The sequence below is a fragment of the Cetorhinus maximus genome, chromosome 9 (genome assembly GCF_964194155.1).
Source record: "Cetorhinus maximus chromosome 9, sCetMax3.hap1.1, whole genome shotgun sequence".
Taxonomy (NCBI): Eukaryota; Metazoa; Chordata; class Chondrichthyes; order Lamniformes; family Cetorhinidae; genus Cetorhinus; species Cetorhinus maximus.
Genome location: NC_135887.1, coordinates 36,702,251 through 36,715,328, shown reverse-complemented (window position 1 = coordinate 36,715,328; position 13,078 = coordinate 36,702,251). Strand labels below are relative to the sequence as shown.

General features: G+C 44.0%; 1 long non-coding RNA gene across 1 annotated transcript; it reads right to left on the bottom strand.

The window, feature by feature from the left end:
• Positions 1-4,730: 4,730 nt before the first annotated feature.
• Positions 4,731-12,279, bottom strand: LOC144684189 (uncharacterized). Its single transcript, XR_013577439.1, has 3 exons — positions 12,252-12,279; positions 8,302-8,457; positions 4,731-4,808 (listed from the first exon to the last, which is right to left on the bottom strand). It is a non-coding gene; the product is annotated as an uncharacterized LOC144684189 (long non-coding RNA).
• Positions 12,280-13,078: the final 799 nt, after the last annotated feature.

Genomic DNA, 13,078 nt, shown 5'->3' with positions numbered 1-13,078 from the left:
GCAGAAGCTTCTTGCTGGGCCCATGGCAGTACAAGCAATATGGATGGGGGATGTGAAGGGAGACTGGTGTTCTGGGATAGTCCAGTTCTGATAGGGAAGAGCCTGAGTATAGAACATCTACACTTCCCTTATGGGGTCTAGAGGAACACTGCTCTTTGGCCTTCAGAGTTGCTTGTTGCTGCTGGATTGAACAATGTATGGACCCACTCTCTTCAGTGTCATACTGGCATAATGAAACCTCAATGCACAAATAAATGAGATACCTGCCTCATAAACCTGAAAATTCATGCATTTGAAAATCACAAGGAGCAGGAATGAAGTGAGTATTTCAATTTTAACAAAAATTTTAAAAACACAGAAAATGCCCCAGTAGACTAGAGAAAAAGATAGCCATCAAACTCTTCCAGGTAGCTCAATTCCCATAAGTGCCGGATGCTACTGATGCCAGCACTGAATACTTGTCAGTAAATTCAATTTATTCACCTTACTTCACCCTACTGTTTGTACGCTACTTTCTCCCTCCTCTTCCTACCATGCCAGATGGTCGCCCACATTCCTTCTCCAATAAGTTAACCTGCCTACAGGTCAACCACTCCACACAATTCTAAGAACACTTCAGCCTCCTGAATATGACAAATAGTCAGCAGCTGTTCCTCAAGCTTGAATATAAACAGTCAGAGACACTTCTTGTAGTATTAGGACGTTCAGGGCTGAAAGAGTTAGTGTGTGGGACTGGAGAAACAGTACTGCCCAAGTGACTAGGAGTCCAGAAAGAGAAAGCTCATGGCTTAAGATTGAGTAACACCTGTCGTCTTGTATATCTGTAAATAGTTACGTTCATCCCATAAATCAGTTATTGTTCGGACATATCTATGTCTCTACAACCATTCCTTCGCCAGTCACAAGTAACATGCAACATGGTGGCAGCTGTGAATGGCCCTGAAATCTCTGAAAAAGCAACTTAAAAAAGGTTTCTAAGTCTGACCTGAAAAAAGGTGCCAAAACTGAAGATTTCAGTAAGACAGTTGAAAATCTCCAAAGGAACCCAATAGAAGATGTGGAGGCAGAGAGAGAGGCAGAAAAAAATCAACTGTTCAGCTTACAAAGGGCTACACCATATAACGTGTGGTGGTCTGTGAAAAATCCCAATCCAGCAGCAGAGTCAAAGAACCTGGCAACAATCAAGGAATGGTGACCTGTTAGGAAGTAGAGATAGTTTTAAGTAAGTTATATGTGTATTTGTGTGTTAAGAAAGGGAGAACCTGAGTTTTGGTTTCACTTTAAAATATGCCTGCATTTTAATGAGGTTTATGACAGTTAAAGGGGAGTTAAACCAAACACAGGTAGAAAAAACTGTGCTGTTGCCTAGCAACAAGGGTCCAGAGGGAGAGGCCCCACACAGACTAAAGAAACCGAAAGCAGTTTGAATTTAGTTAGTCATTCTGCTCTAAGGTTGAAAGGCGTTACCAGCAGAAGCAGCATAGGAGAGGGATAAATAAGGATAGATACGACAAGTCCCAAACTGAGAAACAGGAGCTAGAAGAAGCTGGACAAGAGGGACCTCCCAGAAGCAGGTTTCCCCAAAGAACAGAAGAAGGGGGGGGTCCTGAGAAGACCTAGTCAATGGGAAAGAACATGAATCTAGAAAAGGTCCTGTTTAGTGAAGTTAAGAGTGATGAGCAAAGAAAGGCTCCAAGCTCAAAGGGAGAAAGCTGCAGGATACAGACTTAAAGCAAAATAGGCTTGCAAGAAGCCCAAAGATCGAAGAAGACAGCCGAAGGTCTGTAACTCTTTACTATGGGCATGTGAAGCAATGGTGTTCAGTTGGCATGGCTGAGCATTTGAGTAAAAGTGCGTGGAAGGCAAAGCTTGAACGCACATGGCAATCCAGGGGAGAGGAATGTTGGAAGGAGAATTTGAAACCCTGAGGTAAACCCTTGTGGAAGGCATCTGAGAGAAAGCATTCTTTGGGAGAAGATTCCAAAGCGAGTTCTTCGAGAGTAGAGATTGGAAACCCTCATGTGAAAGACAAAGTTCAGTGAGATCGGTTGGCTGATGGTGTGACAAGCGCTGGGGGGAAATTGATGAGAGATCCACAGCATCTGTTTGGGCTGGCATCTGTCCCTTGGTTTCAGAGTGTGGTGTGCCTGACCACATAACTTGCTTATCCAGTGTAAATATTATGTTGTCTTGAAAAATATGTACTTTTAAATATATGTATAGCCAAGTTAAGGGGGGAGGAATGTAGTAATTATGGTTTTATTTAGTATGCAATATAATTTTAAGAATAATACTCATTAAGGAGATCACATGATCTGTAGTAACCAATAGGAGAGTAGTGTGGGCTACCTCAGGAATCAGTGTAGAGATAGAGTTGGAGTTGAAAGCACACATGTAGCTGCTGCTGAGTATATTGTAAATAAATTTGATATTTCCACCCAAAAAGTGTCTGCAGATCAACTCTATAATTAACAGCACAACTCGGCCACCCTACAACATCTGGTTAACAAGGTCAAGTCCTATTCCCAGTTCATGGCAACACAATTGCCAGCGAGCTCTGAAAAGCTACAACAAATACAGATGCAGGACAAGGACTGCATCCACACACATCAATACTGCATGCAAGGTTGGCTACAGCAGCATCCTGGTGGAATGGTCATGAAAATATACTTCAAACAATAGAAACACTGGTCTAAGATGAGCGGTTGAGATGATTCCACAGTAACAGGTGTGCACGGTGCAAAAACCAGACCAAAGGGAGCCCCTTATCCCCATTCAGTTCCCTGCCAGATCATGGGAACCTCTGGCAATCGATCTATTTATGTACAACATGAAATCCTTCCTTATTGTCATCGACTACTTTTCCAGGTGGATCGAGGTGAAATGCTTCACAATATGACCATTATGTCCTTAGTTCTGATGAAGAGTCGTACGGACGCAAAACGTAAACTGTGTTCCTCTCTGCAGATGCTGTCAGACCTGCTGAGTTTTTCCAGTTATTTTTGTTTTTGTTTCAAATTTCCAGCATCTGCAGTATTTTGATTTTATCTTATAATTTTAGGCCAACTGAACTTCAAGGCTAAGCTTCCTCTAAGGCTAAAAACGAAAATGAAGTAAAATAAAATCAAGTGAATATTTATGAACAAATCAACATGCGAAGTAGGAGCAGAGGTAGGCCATTCAGCCCCTTGAGCCTGCTATGCGATTCGATAAGATCATGGCTTACTTGTTTGTGTTTTGAATTCCACGTTCCCATCTACCCCTGATAACCTTTGGTTCCCTTGCCTAACAAGAGTCTATTTACCTCCGCCTTAAAAATATTCAATGACACCACCTCCACTGCCTTCTGAGGCAGAGTTCCAAAGTCGCACAACCCTCTGAGAGAAAAAAAATCTCCTCATCGCCGTCCTAAAAGGGTGACCCCTAATTTTAAAACAGTGCCCCCTAGTTCTTAAACAGAAATAAAAATAGCTGGAAAAACTCTGCAGGTCTGACAGCATCTGCGGAGAGGAATACAGTTCATGTTTCGAGTCCGTATGACTCTTCATCAGATCTCCAACTTCCCCCTAGTTCTGAACTCACCCACGAGGAAATATCCTTTCCACAGCTACCTTGTCAATACCATTCAGTATCTCGTATACTTCAATCAAGTCAACCCTTACTCTTCTAAACTCCAGCAGAAAGAAGCCCAGTCTGTCTAACCCTTCCTTATAAGACAACCTACATATACTTACAACTTATAATTCCAAGTATCAACCTAGTGAACCTCCTCTGAACCAGCTCCAACTCATTTACATCCTTCACTAAACGAGGAGACCAAAACTGCACACAGTATTCCAGATGTGGTCTCACCAATGCCTGTATAACTGAAGCATAACAACTTTACTTTTACGTTCAATTCCTCTCGTAATAAAGGATAGCATTCCGTGAGACTTCTTAATTACTTGCTGTACCGACATGCTAACTTTCTGTGACTCATGCACGAGAACATCTAGATCCCTCTGCACCTTGGAATTCTGCAGCTGTTGTCTGTTTAAGTAATACTCTGCTTTTTTACTCTTATTGCCAAAATGAACAACTTCACATTTTCTTACATTGTACTCCATCTGCCAGATTTTTGGCCACTCACTCAACTTATCTATGTCTGTCTGCAAGCTCCTTATGTCCTTTTCACAACACACTTTCCTACCCACTGCAAGACTTTTGACCATGGGGTCTCAATACCCTCGAAGGTCCTCACCCTGTACTTGGTATCAATGACATGAAACAAACTATGGATACAATTATGTGGAAAGCCTTTATTAACACACTAAGTAATAGCATATACTTATAACACCAGTTGCTTAGTAAGGCCTGTATGCAACAGCTTGTCCCCGGGTGGTCAGTACGCTGAACAAATTCTGATTGGATTATCAATCCCACCCTGGCCATGCAAAGACAATCTGCATGTGGTAATTTCCTGCTCTCAGCAGGGGGTGTCTCCAGGTATCTGCCAGCAATGGATGTGACTTCTGTATCTTGGTAAGGCAGGAAGAAAGCCATTTACACATACCTGAGAGGCCATTATCAAGGTCAGTTTCTGTAATCAGGGTGTCTGGTGGTTAGCCACCACCCCAGTGGCATGCCCTGACACGTCTGTGTCTGTGAATCATTGTCCAGTCTTTATTTTTTTAAAAACGTTCCATATGAACCTCAGAGCTAATGTCGTCAGTCAAAAATCTTCTCCCTTCATCCGATGTCCTCCGCACTCAATGTTCCTGCCAATTAGTTCTGAGCTCAGGATATTGGTTCACCTCACAACTAGTTACCTTTTGACATAAGTAGAAAGATAACACATATTAAAAAGAAACAGCTTCACAGAAATACACAAAATATCAAAATGCCTTACACTATCTTTGTGTCATCTGCAAATTTAGCTACCATGCCTTCACTCCCCTCATCTAAGCCATTGATATAAATTGTAAAAAGTTGAGGCCCCAGCACAGACCCATGCAGGAGTCTACTCACCACATCCTGCCAAATCAGAAAAAGGCCCATTTATGCATACTCTCTGTTTTCTGCCAGGCTGCCAATCTTCTATCCATGCTAATATGTTACCCCCTATGCCATGAGCTTTTATTTTCTACAATTACCTTTGATGTGGCGCTTTATCAATGCCTTCTGGAAATCCAAGTACAGTATGTCTACAGGCTCCCCTTTATCCACTGCTCACGTTATTCCTTCAAAGAACTCTAAGAGATTGGTTAAACATGATCGCCCATTCACAAAACCATGCTGACTCTTCCCAATTACCTTGAGTTTTTCTAAGTGCCTAGCTATAACCTCCTTAATGATTGATTCTAGCACCCTCCCCATGACGGACATCAAGCTAACTGGCCTATAGTTTCCTGTTTCCTGCCTCCCATCCTTCTTGAATAGAGGGGATATATTTGCTACTTTCCAGTCTGTTGGAACCTTCCCAGAATCTAGCAAATTTTGAAAAAATAATGCATCTGCTACCTCATTAGCCACCTCTTTTAAGACCCTCGGATGAAGTCCATCAGGACCTGGAGACTTGTCAGCCCGCAGCTCCACCAGTTTGTTCAGTACTACTTCCCTAATGATTGTGATTTCACCAGGTTCCTCTCTCCATTCCACCTCCTGATTTGCATTTATTACTGGAATTTTAAAAAAATCTTCTATAGTGAAGACAGAAGCAAAGTATTTATTCATTTCCTTATTATCTCCTATTAGCTCCCCATATTGACACTTGAGGTCACGGATGCCATCTTCGTGGGGGAACACAACTTTTTGCATTTCACCCAGGACCTGGAGGGCCAGGATGCAAGAGTGATGGCATTTGCCCTGATTTTGGGTTTCCTACAGATGCAGAATGCCATCGACTGCATTCACGTGGCGCTCAGATCTCCATCTCAACAGGCAGTCAATTATGTCATCTCAAGGGATTCCATTCGCTGAATAGCAGCTGGTGTGAGACCACCACAAATGCATCCTGCAGGTCTGCACATAGTTCCCAGGGGGTGTCCATGACTCCTACATTCTCAGTCAGTCACAGATCCCTGACAACTTCCAGGGTCCACAGAGGTGGCAGGGATGGCTCCTCAGGGATAAGGGCTACCTGCAGAGGATGTAGCTGGTGACAATGGTGCGGCGGCCTCAAACTGCAGCAGAATGAATGTATAATGGGGCTCATGTTGCAAATCGCAACTTGGTGGAGCAAATCATCGGGATGGCGAAAATGAGGTTCCGGTGCCTGGACCGATCTGATGGAGCCCTGCAATATAGTCCACACAGGGAGTCATGCATCATCATCACCTGCTGTGTCCTTTACAACCTGACACTGCAACGGGTAGAGGAGCTGGCTGAGGAGGAGATGGAGGAGCTGGACGTCTCCTCCGATGAAGAGGATGTCAATGGTGATGAGGGTGAGGAGGTCCTCGAAGGTGACGATGATGATGATGAGGCCCTCGCACTCTCCAGACGAGGCAGGCATTCTCGGGAGGCCCTCATTGCTGCCAGATTTGGTGAGGATGATGACGGCATGCAGTGAGGAGACAGAATAAGATCCTCACATTTCATCTATGAATGTTTGATTCCAATCTGGCTTATGGCAGCACACTTACCCTCTCTGATAATGTTTCTGTTATGGAGACGCAGTGGAGGCCCTAATAGTCACTCGATCGCAGGAGGATGATGACGGCATGCGATGGGGACACTCCATAGATCTTCACATAGCCTCTGAGAATTTCTGACTCCTGTCTAGCCGAGGGCAGCTCACTTGCACTCTGTGATCAGGGTCATATCATAGAGACACAACCATAAAACTTTAAAAGCATCTGATCCTTTGTCCGCCTTCAGCACTCGAGCCCTTCAGGGGCACAGTGTAACAGATGCTGAAGAGATGGGGGCCAGCCCCACCTCTAAGGCACTGAGAGCACACCGAGAGAATGAGAGATCTCTGTGGCGCCTGCCCACTATATTCTGGCAGCAATGACAAGCACCATCGAGGTGCAGGCATCACTAATGAGTCCAATGAGTGTGAGGCTGGACCATCACTTTGGTCTGAAGGCTGCACACAGCACAGTGAGACACCTGCCTTTATCTTGCGAACACTGCTCATCAGAACAAGGAGCCATAGGCAGGGAGACATTCTTGGGAGTTTATTTACAATAGTAAACATCATATACAAGTGATTAACACCCATGCCCAAGCTGTGCAACTACACCTTCTTAACCTTCCTAACCCTGCCGCTATGTCTTGGTGCTCCCTGGACATCCACAGCGGAGGTGGAGGCAGCCCGCTGACTGCTATGCCCTGTCTGTGATAACCTTGGCAGGTATACCCAGGAGTGCCGAGACCTGGAGGGCCCCCGCCTGCTTTCGGGGACCTGCTGTGTGGCAATCGCACCCTCCTTGAGTTGTGAAGCTGGAGCTGCTGGGATCACCAGGGGATTCGGATGGGCTGGACACTCCCTGAGTTAACTGGGTTGATGGCCCCGGGGTGTGCACATGCTGATCCTCCTCTCTGTGGGTGCCCAAGGGCCCCTGGCTGACATCCTTGAGGAGAAAGGGTAGCTGGAGTGAGACCAAGCTGCCCTGCACCCTTCTCGTGTACTCACTGTTGGAGAGCAGCTATGGCATCAGCGATGGAGTTCAGCCCGCACAGCAGTGCAGGAGCGACATCCTGGTCCAAGTTCTCCATGGCAGCTGCCATCCTACCAGTCTTATCCTCGGTGCATTGGCACGCTGGTGCTATCACCTCAGCCTGAAGGTGGACAGACTCCTCCATCATGCCTTGCAAACTGACGAGTGCAGCAGACATCCCTTCCTGATGCTCCTGGGTTTGCCTTTGAAGCTCCAGCAACTGTAATGTGACCGAGTCCAGAGGCTCCTCATCTGACTCGAGCTCAGCAAATATCTGGCCTCCTGCAGTCCTCTGAGTGCCAGACACCTCGGAAGTCCCTGCCACCACCTGCTGTGGATCAGAAAGTGTGGTATGCTCGCCAGATTGTAATCCCAAGGTTACTCTAAAGCTAGGTCCCATTGCGGTGTGTGTCTCTGCGCTGGTCGAGGGTGTGGGTGAGCACTGTGATGGAGCTCCAAGGAGGGCCCCTTCAGATTTCTCTTCAGAGGTTCCTTTGGGGCTTGATTGGAGGCCCTGGGTCATAGACTTCATTAGCTGTTTGGCAGATGTGCCTGCAAAAACAAGGAGAGATAAATAGTGCATGGCAGAAGCCTGTGAAACAGGACACATCGCTCACAGCATGGTTGTCTGATGGATGTTGCACTGCTGGATCCTCACTTGGTAGAGCACTGCGACCACACCGTCAGCACAGGAACGGTCCAGATCCTCACCGGCCACCTGGATGGCTCTGTTTTCAAAGTCTGTGAGGACCTTGATTTCAGGCATTCCTCCACCGATAAGCGACCTCTCCCTCTTGTTGGGTGCCAGCTTGTCCTGCGTAAATAGAGATGGAGAGAGTATAAGCAGGATGACTGCCAGGCTAGATGATAAGTATGCCTGGCATTGTGTGGGTCGTGAGTGGTCCCATGGACGGGATGAGGACAATGAAGGTTTGTATGAGAGAATGAATGGTGATGTCTCTTGAACTGGCAGTTAGTGAGGGCCCTCTGGATGTGTGTGGGTTTGTCTGTGAGTTGGGAGTGTTACCCTGGTGGAACGAAGAAGATCATTCAGCCTCTTGCGGCACCGGGTGGCTGTTGTCTTTTGCAGGTGTTAGCGCTGACCACCACTGCCACCACCTCCAAAGCCAGATTGGTGAGTTTTCTGCCCATCATGCAGCCAGAGCAGGGGTAGAGGACATCACGGTGGCCTTCCACTGTGTCCAAACTGTCCAGAGGGATGAATCATTGAACGTGGGGGCTGCAGTCTTTTTGCCTTTCAGGGGCATGTCTTACTTGCAGCAGTCCTGGATTGGAAGCACTTAGGTGTTTGTGTAGCTGCATTTTAAATATGGTGCCCGGGTGATGGTGTGGTGAGGTGATGGCGTGGAGGGCAAATGAGAGCCTGCCCACCTTGGAAACAGTGTGTTTCCCAGGAATGCATAATTAATGCGGCTGGTTTGGGACGATACGGCGTGAAAAGCCACCATTGCAGCCAACGGATAAAACGTTGTTTTACCCGTCCACTACCGTACTTAGTGCAAATCTGGAATGTTTCCGCCCTATATCTCCATTCATTCACTGTTGCTGGGTCAAATCTGTGAAACTCCCTCACTAACTTTGGGTGTACCTATACCACATGGACTGCAGCAGTTCAAGAAAGTGCTTAACCACAACCTTCTCAAGGGCAGTTAGGATGGGCAACAAATACTGGCCTAGTCATTCAAGCCCACTTCCTGTGAATGCACAAAAAAAACCTTTATGATATGTCTGGACAGTACTCGTAGAAAGGTCATGTGCCTTGATCCAGGTCTAGCACTATGTTATTTGCTTTAGGCCTGTGTGAGTCCATCTCTTGTTCTGAGGTAGTTTGGCATGGATTTGTGTCAGGTTTCAAGGTTTTTATCAGTTCGGGAGTTTTTTTAGTTAACTTATGATATTACTGTGAAATTAAATTTGATAACCCTCGAAGAAACGCACATTATTCAGGTTGTTGATTCAAGCCCCTAGCTGGGTAACAAGTATTCAGCAGAAATAAAAATGGAAAATGCTGAAAGCAGTCAACAGGTAAATGTTTCTAGTATTTTGGGTTTCAATTTCAGATTTCCAGAAAATATGCAGTATTTTGCTTTTGTTAAAGATATTCAACAGAATCTTGTGTACTCATAATGCTATATCAATCTGAGACAATAGTAGTATCGTTAGTACGTTTCAGAAATGGATCATATCTCTAATATTGATTTGGTTTAATTCACGAACACTCCAGAAAATTTAGCTAGGCAGACTATGTAAATATTATGCATACCAAAGGTTTGGGCAGGATCATCAATGGAGAAAGTAGCTACGATTAGTAGCTCAATGATCCATTCCTTGACAGACTGTTGGGGAAAGCAAATGTTAAGCTTTTGGTTTCCTTTCTCTGTCTCTGAATAAAATGCAGTCTGTAACAAGTTTTGAGACAGGAACAGGGAGAGTAGCGCTCTCTAACTAGAGGAAGGCTATGAGTGACTCTAGGTTGGGACGTGCATTGCGCAACTGTAGTAATTATGGTTTCATTTAGTGTGCAATGTACCTTTAAGAATAATACTTGTTAAGGAAGGTCACATGATCTGTAGTAACCAATAGGAGAGTAGTGTGGGCTACCTCAGCAGTCAGTGCAGAGATAGATAAAACAAAATACTGCGGATGCTGGAAATCTGAAACAAAAATAAAAATTGATGGAAAAACTCAGCAGGTCTGACAGCAGCTTTACCTGTCCCACCCACCCCCCCCCTTAAACAGTATATATTTCACCACATTTCTACTTCTCTTTAGTTCTGGAGAAGATTCATCTGGACTCGAAACATTGACTCTGTCTTTCTCTCCACAGTGTAGAGATAGAGTTGGAGTTGAAAGCACACGTGTAGTTGCCGCTGAGTATATTGTAAATTAACTTAATGTTTACACCCAAGAAGTGTCTGCAGATCAACTTTATCATTAATAGTATGATTCGGACAATCTACAACAGCAACATAAAAGGTTAGTGGTGGTTTATTCAGTGGTTTAAGCCTATAAACTGAATTTAGCTTACAAGGGTATTTTTCCATGGTATGATGAGAGATATTAAATAAGTATATTTACTAGAAGATAGCATTCTGTTCATTCAGCTTTTCATGTAAGGTAATTTAAAAGTGTTGGTTTTTTTCTCACTAGAATGCTTATCTGAGAGATAGGAGGAAACATAAAGGGCTATGGGTGAGGACATACAAGGACCTTGTTTTGTATCAAGTCCATCTGTTATGTACCTAGATAGTGGATATTGCAGGTCCTGATCATTAGTAATGTGGGTTCCTCTCATGGTAGTGACTGGTGCTGTTGAACATGTCAGAATATCTAGAGCAAGCCTACAATTTGTAACAGTCTGTTTCTGGAATACTGGCATGGAACGGAAAAAGCCTGTGGGCCCAGTCCATGTGAAATTTATTTTTGAACATTGGAAAGTTGGCTTAGCTTGATTTTAAGTCAGGACAATAGCAGTATGTGTCTGAGCCTAGTGATAGCTGTTGCATACTGTATTTGGAGAAGAGATTGTAAGGGTGTGTCTCAGTCTGAACTTGGTGCAATGACAATGCAGTTTTGGCTAGCGTTGTAGTGATGGCTACCACATGCTGTGACAGTGACAAAATAAATCTGGGCCCAAACCTTTGGCTTGGAACATTGATTTTCTGCCTGGGGCTGGACCAATGGCAGTGTAATGTTTGTCATGATATATTGTAGTTCTTTTCACTATACTTGGCGGGTTCAGAGGGACAGGTTGCTCATGATGCCAGGGAAACTGAACTTGAAATATTTCCACATTTTAAGCCAAATGCAAAAACAACCAGGTTTGAATTAGGTTTCTCAAAGAAAATTGATTTGCCAAATTGATATAAATCTGTTTCTAAGGGAGAACACGGGGATGCAGATATCTGTAAGAGAAAATTGTGCTGTGTGCCGGTGTGGATTTATATATGCCAGTATCATCAGCCATAACTAGATCAATGCAGGGAAACATCTCTACATAATGTGCAGCATTTATTAACTACCAAGGTAGTTACGGCTTTAGCAATATTTCCGGACAAGCATAGGCCATTAATCAATACTAATGACCTCACTAAGAAATCATGATGTCACTACTGAATGAATTTAGCATGTTTTTTATGCAATGACTTCTAACAATAATCTGTTATTCACTTGCATCTGTTGCCAGAATCAATACATTAAATGGCGCACCAGTGAGAATGTGATGTTAATCCACAGCTTTATTTTTTCAGCTTAAAGTCAGTGCAATTAGCTAGAATACCAAAATTCACGGGCTTATAAATTCCTCTGCGCACCACCCATTCTTCAGATGCTAAATTCTCTTCTAAGCCTCAGATATGAGCAATAAATGCATGCTTATTACAAGCTGTAGGTGAGAGCTGAAAGATTAGCATGCAATGTCCATACCTGAAACAAAAGTTAGGACTTTACATATGCAAATTAGGGACCTAACATGTGTTTGAGGCCCTTGCTGCAAGATTGGTTTGCCCTTAGGAAAACAAGGTCCACATGCAACTTAGGCTTTCTTATAAGCCTGTAACCAACAAGGTATGTTTTAAAAAGTTTTACCATAATTTGCAGTCTGACATAAATTGCCTCCTTCACGATCAGGCTTGGAAATGAAAAAAAAATTATGGCTGCTTGCACTTTCTAGCAGTTACAAAAGGCCTCACCCAGTTTGTTCACTCTGTAATACGAAACTTACTTTGACTAGCTCCACTGATCAGTTTTGTAATTCTGAACAATTGGTATATTTGACTACAACATGGTTGCATTTAAGTGGGTTTTGTTTTCTTGAAAGAAACATAAAGCTCAACTAAAACTTGGCTGAATGACCAGCCTAATGGGAATGGCCTCCAGCAGAAAGTTGTTATATCTGATTAGCAATATGTCTAATAATATAGGCTTTGTTTTGACTCTGACCGAAACAGAAGTGTTGCAGCGTGCGATATCCCATCCAAGCAGCTAAGCATTGACACTGGCTCCCAACTCCTCAGCCTGGTGAAGTGTTAGCCAAAAAAACACTTTAGCAAATTGAGAAGATGTGTAACAGAAAGAATAGGAAAGCTATCTCCGCGTCAAGCTATATATTAAAAGACCCTGGGCTAGAAGTTGTTTAGACCCTGAAATTGGGCACAGGGATCACAATCTACAATTACTCCATGCCCATGAGAAGAATACAAGCAGCAAGCCAACTTTGTGCTGCCTGCTAATTATAATCATTTCTGCATGTAACCAGTGCTTCCTGAGCTGTTCATTTGCTGCACACATCAGAAGGAGGCCCAATATCATTAGCAGCTTGCAAATCTTAAAGCTAGTCTGCACTACATTAAGCCCATTTCTGACCAAAGATCATTGACTTGAAATCTGTTTTTATCCACAGCTTGACCTGCTGA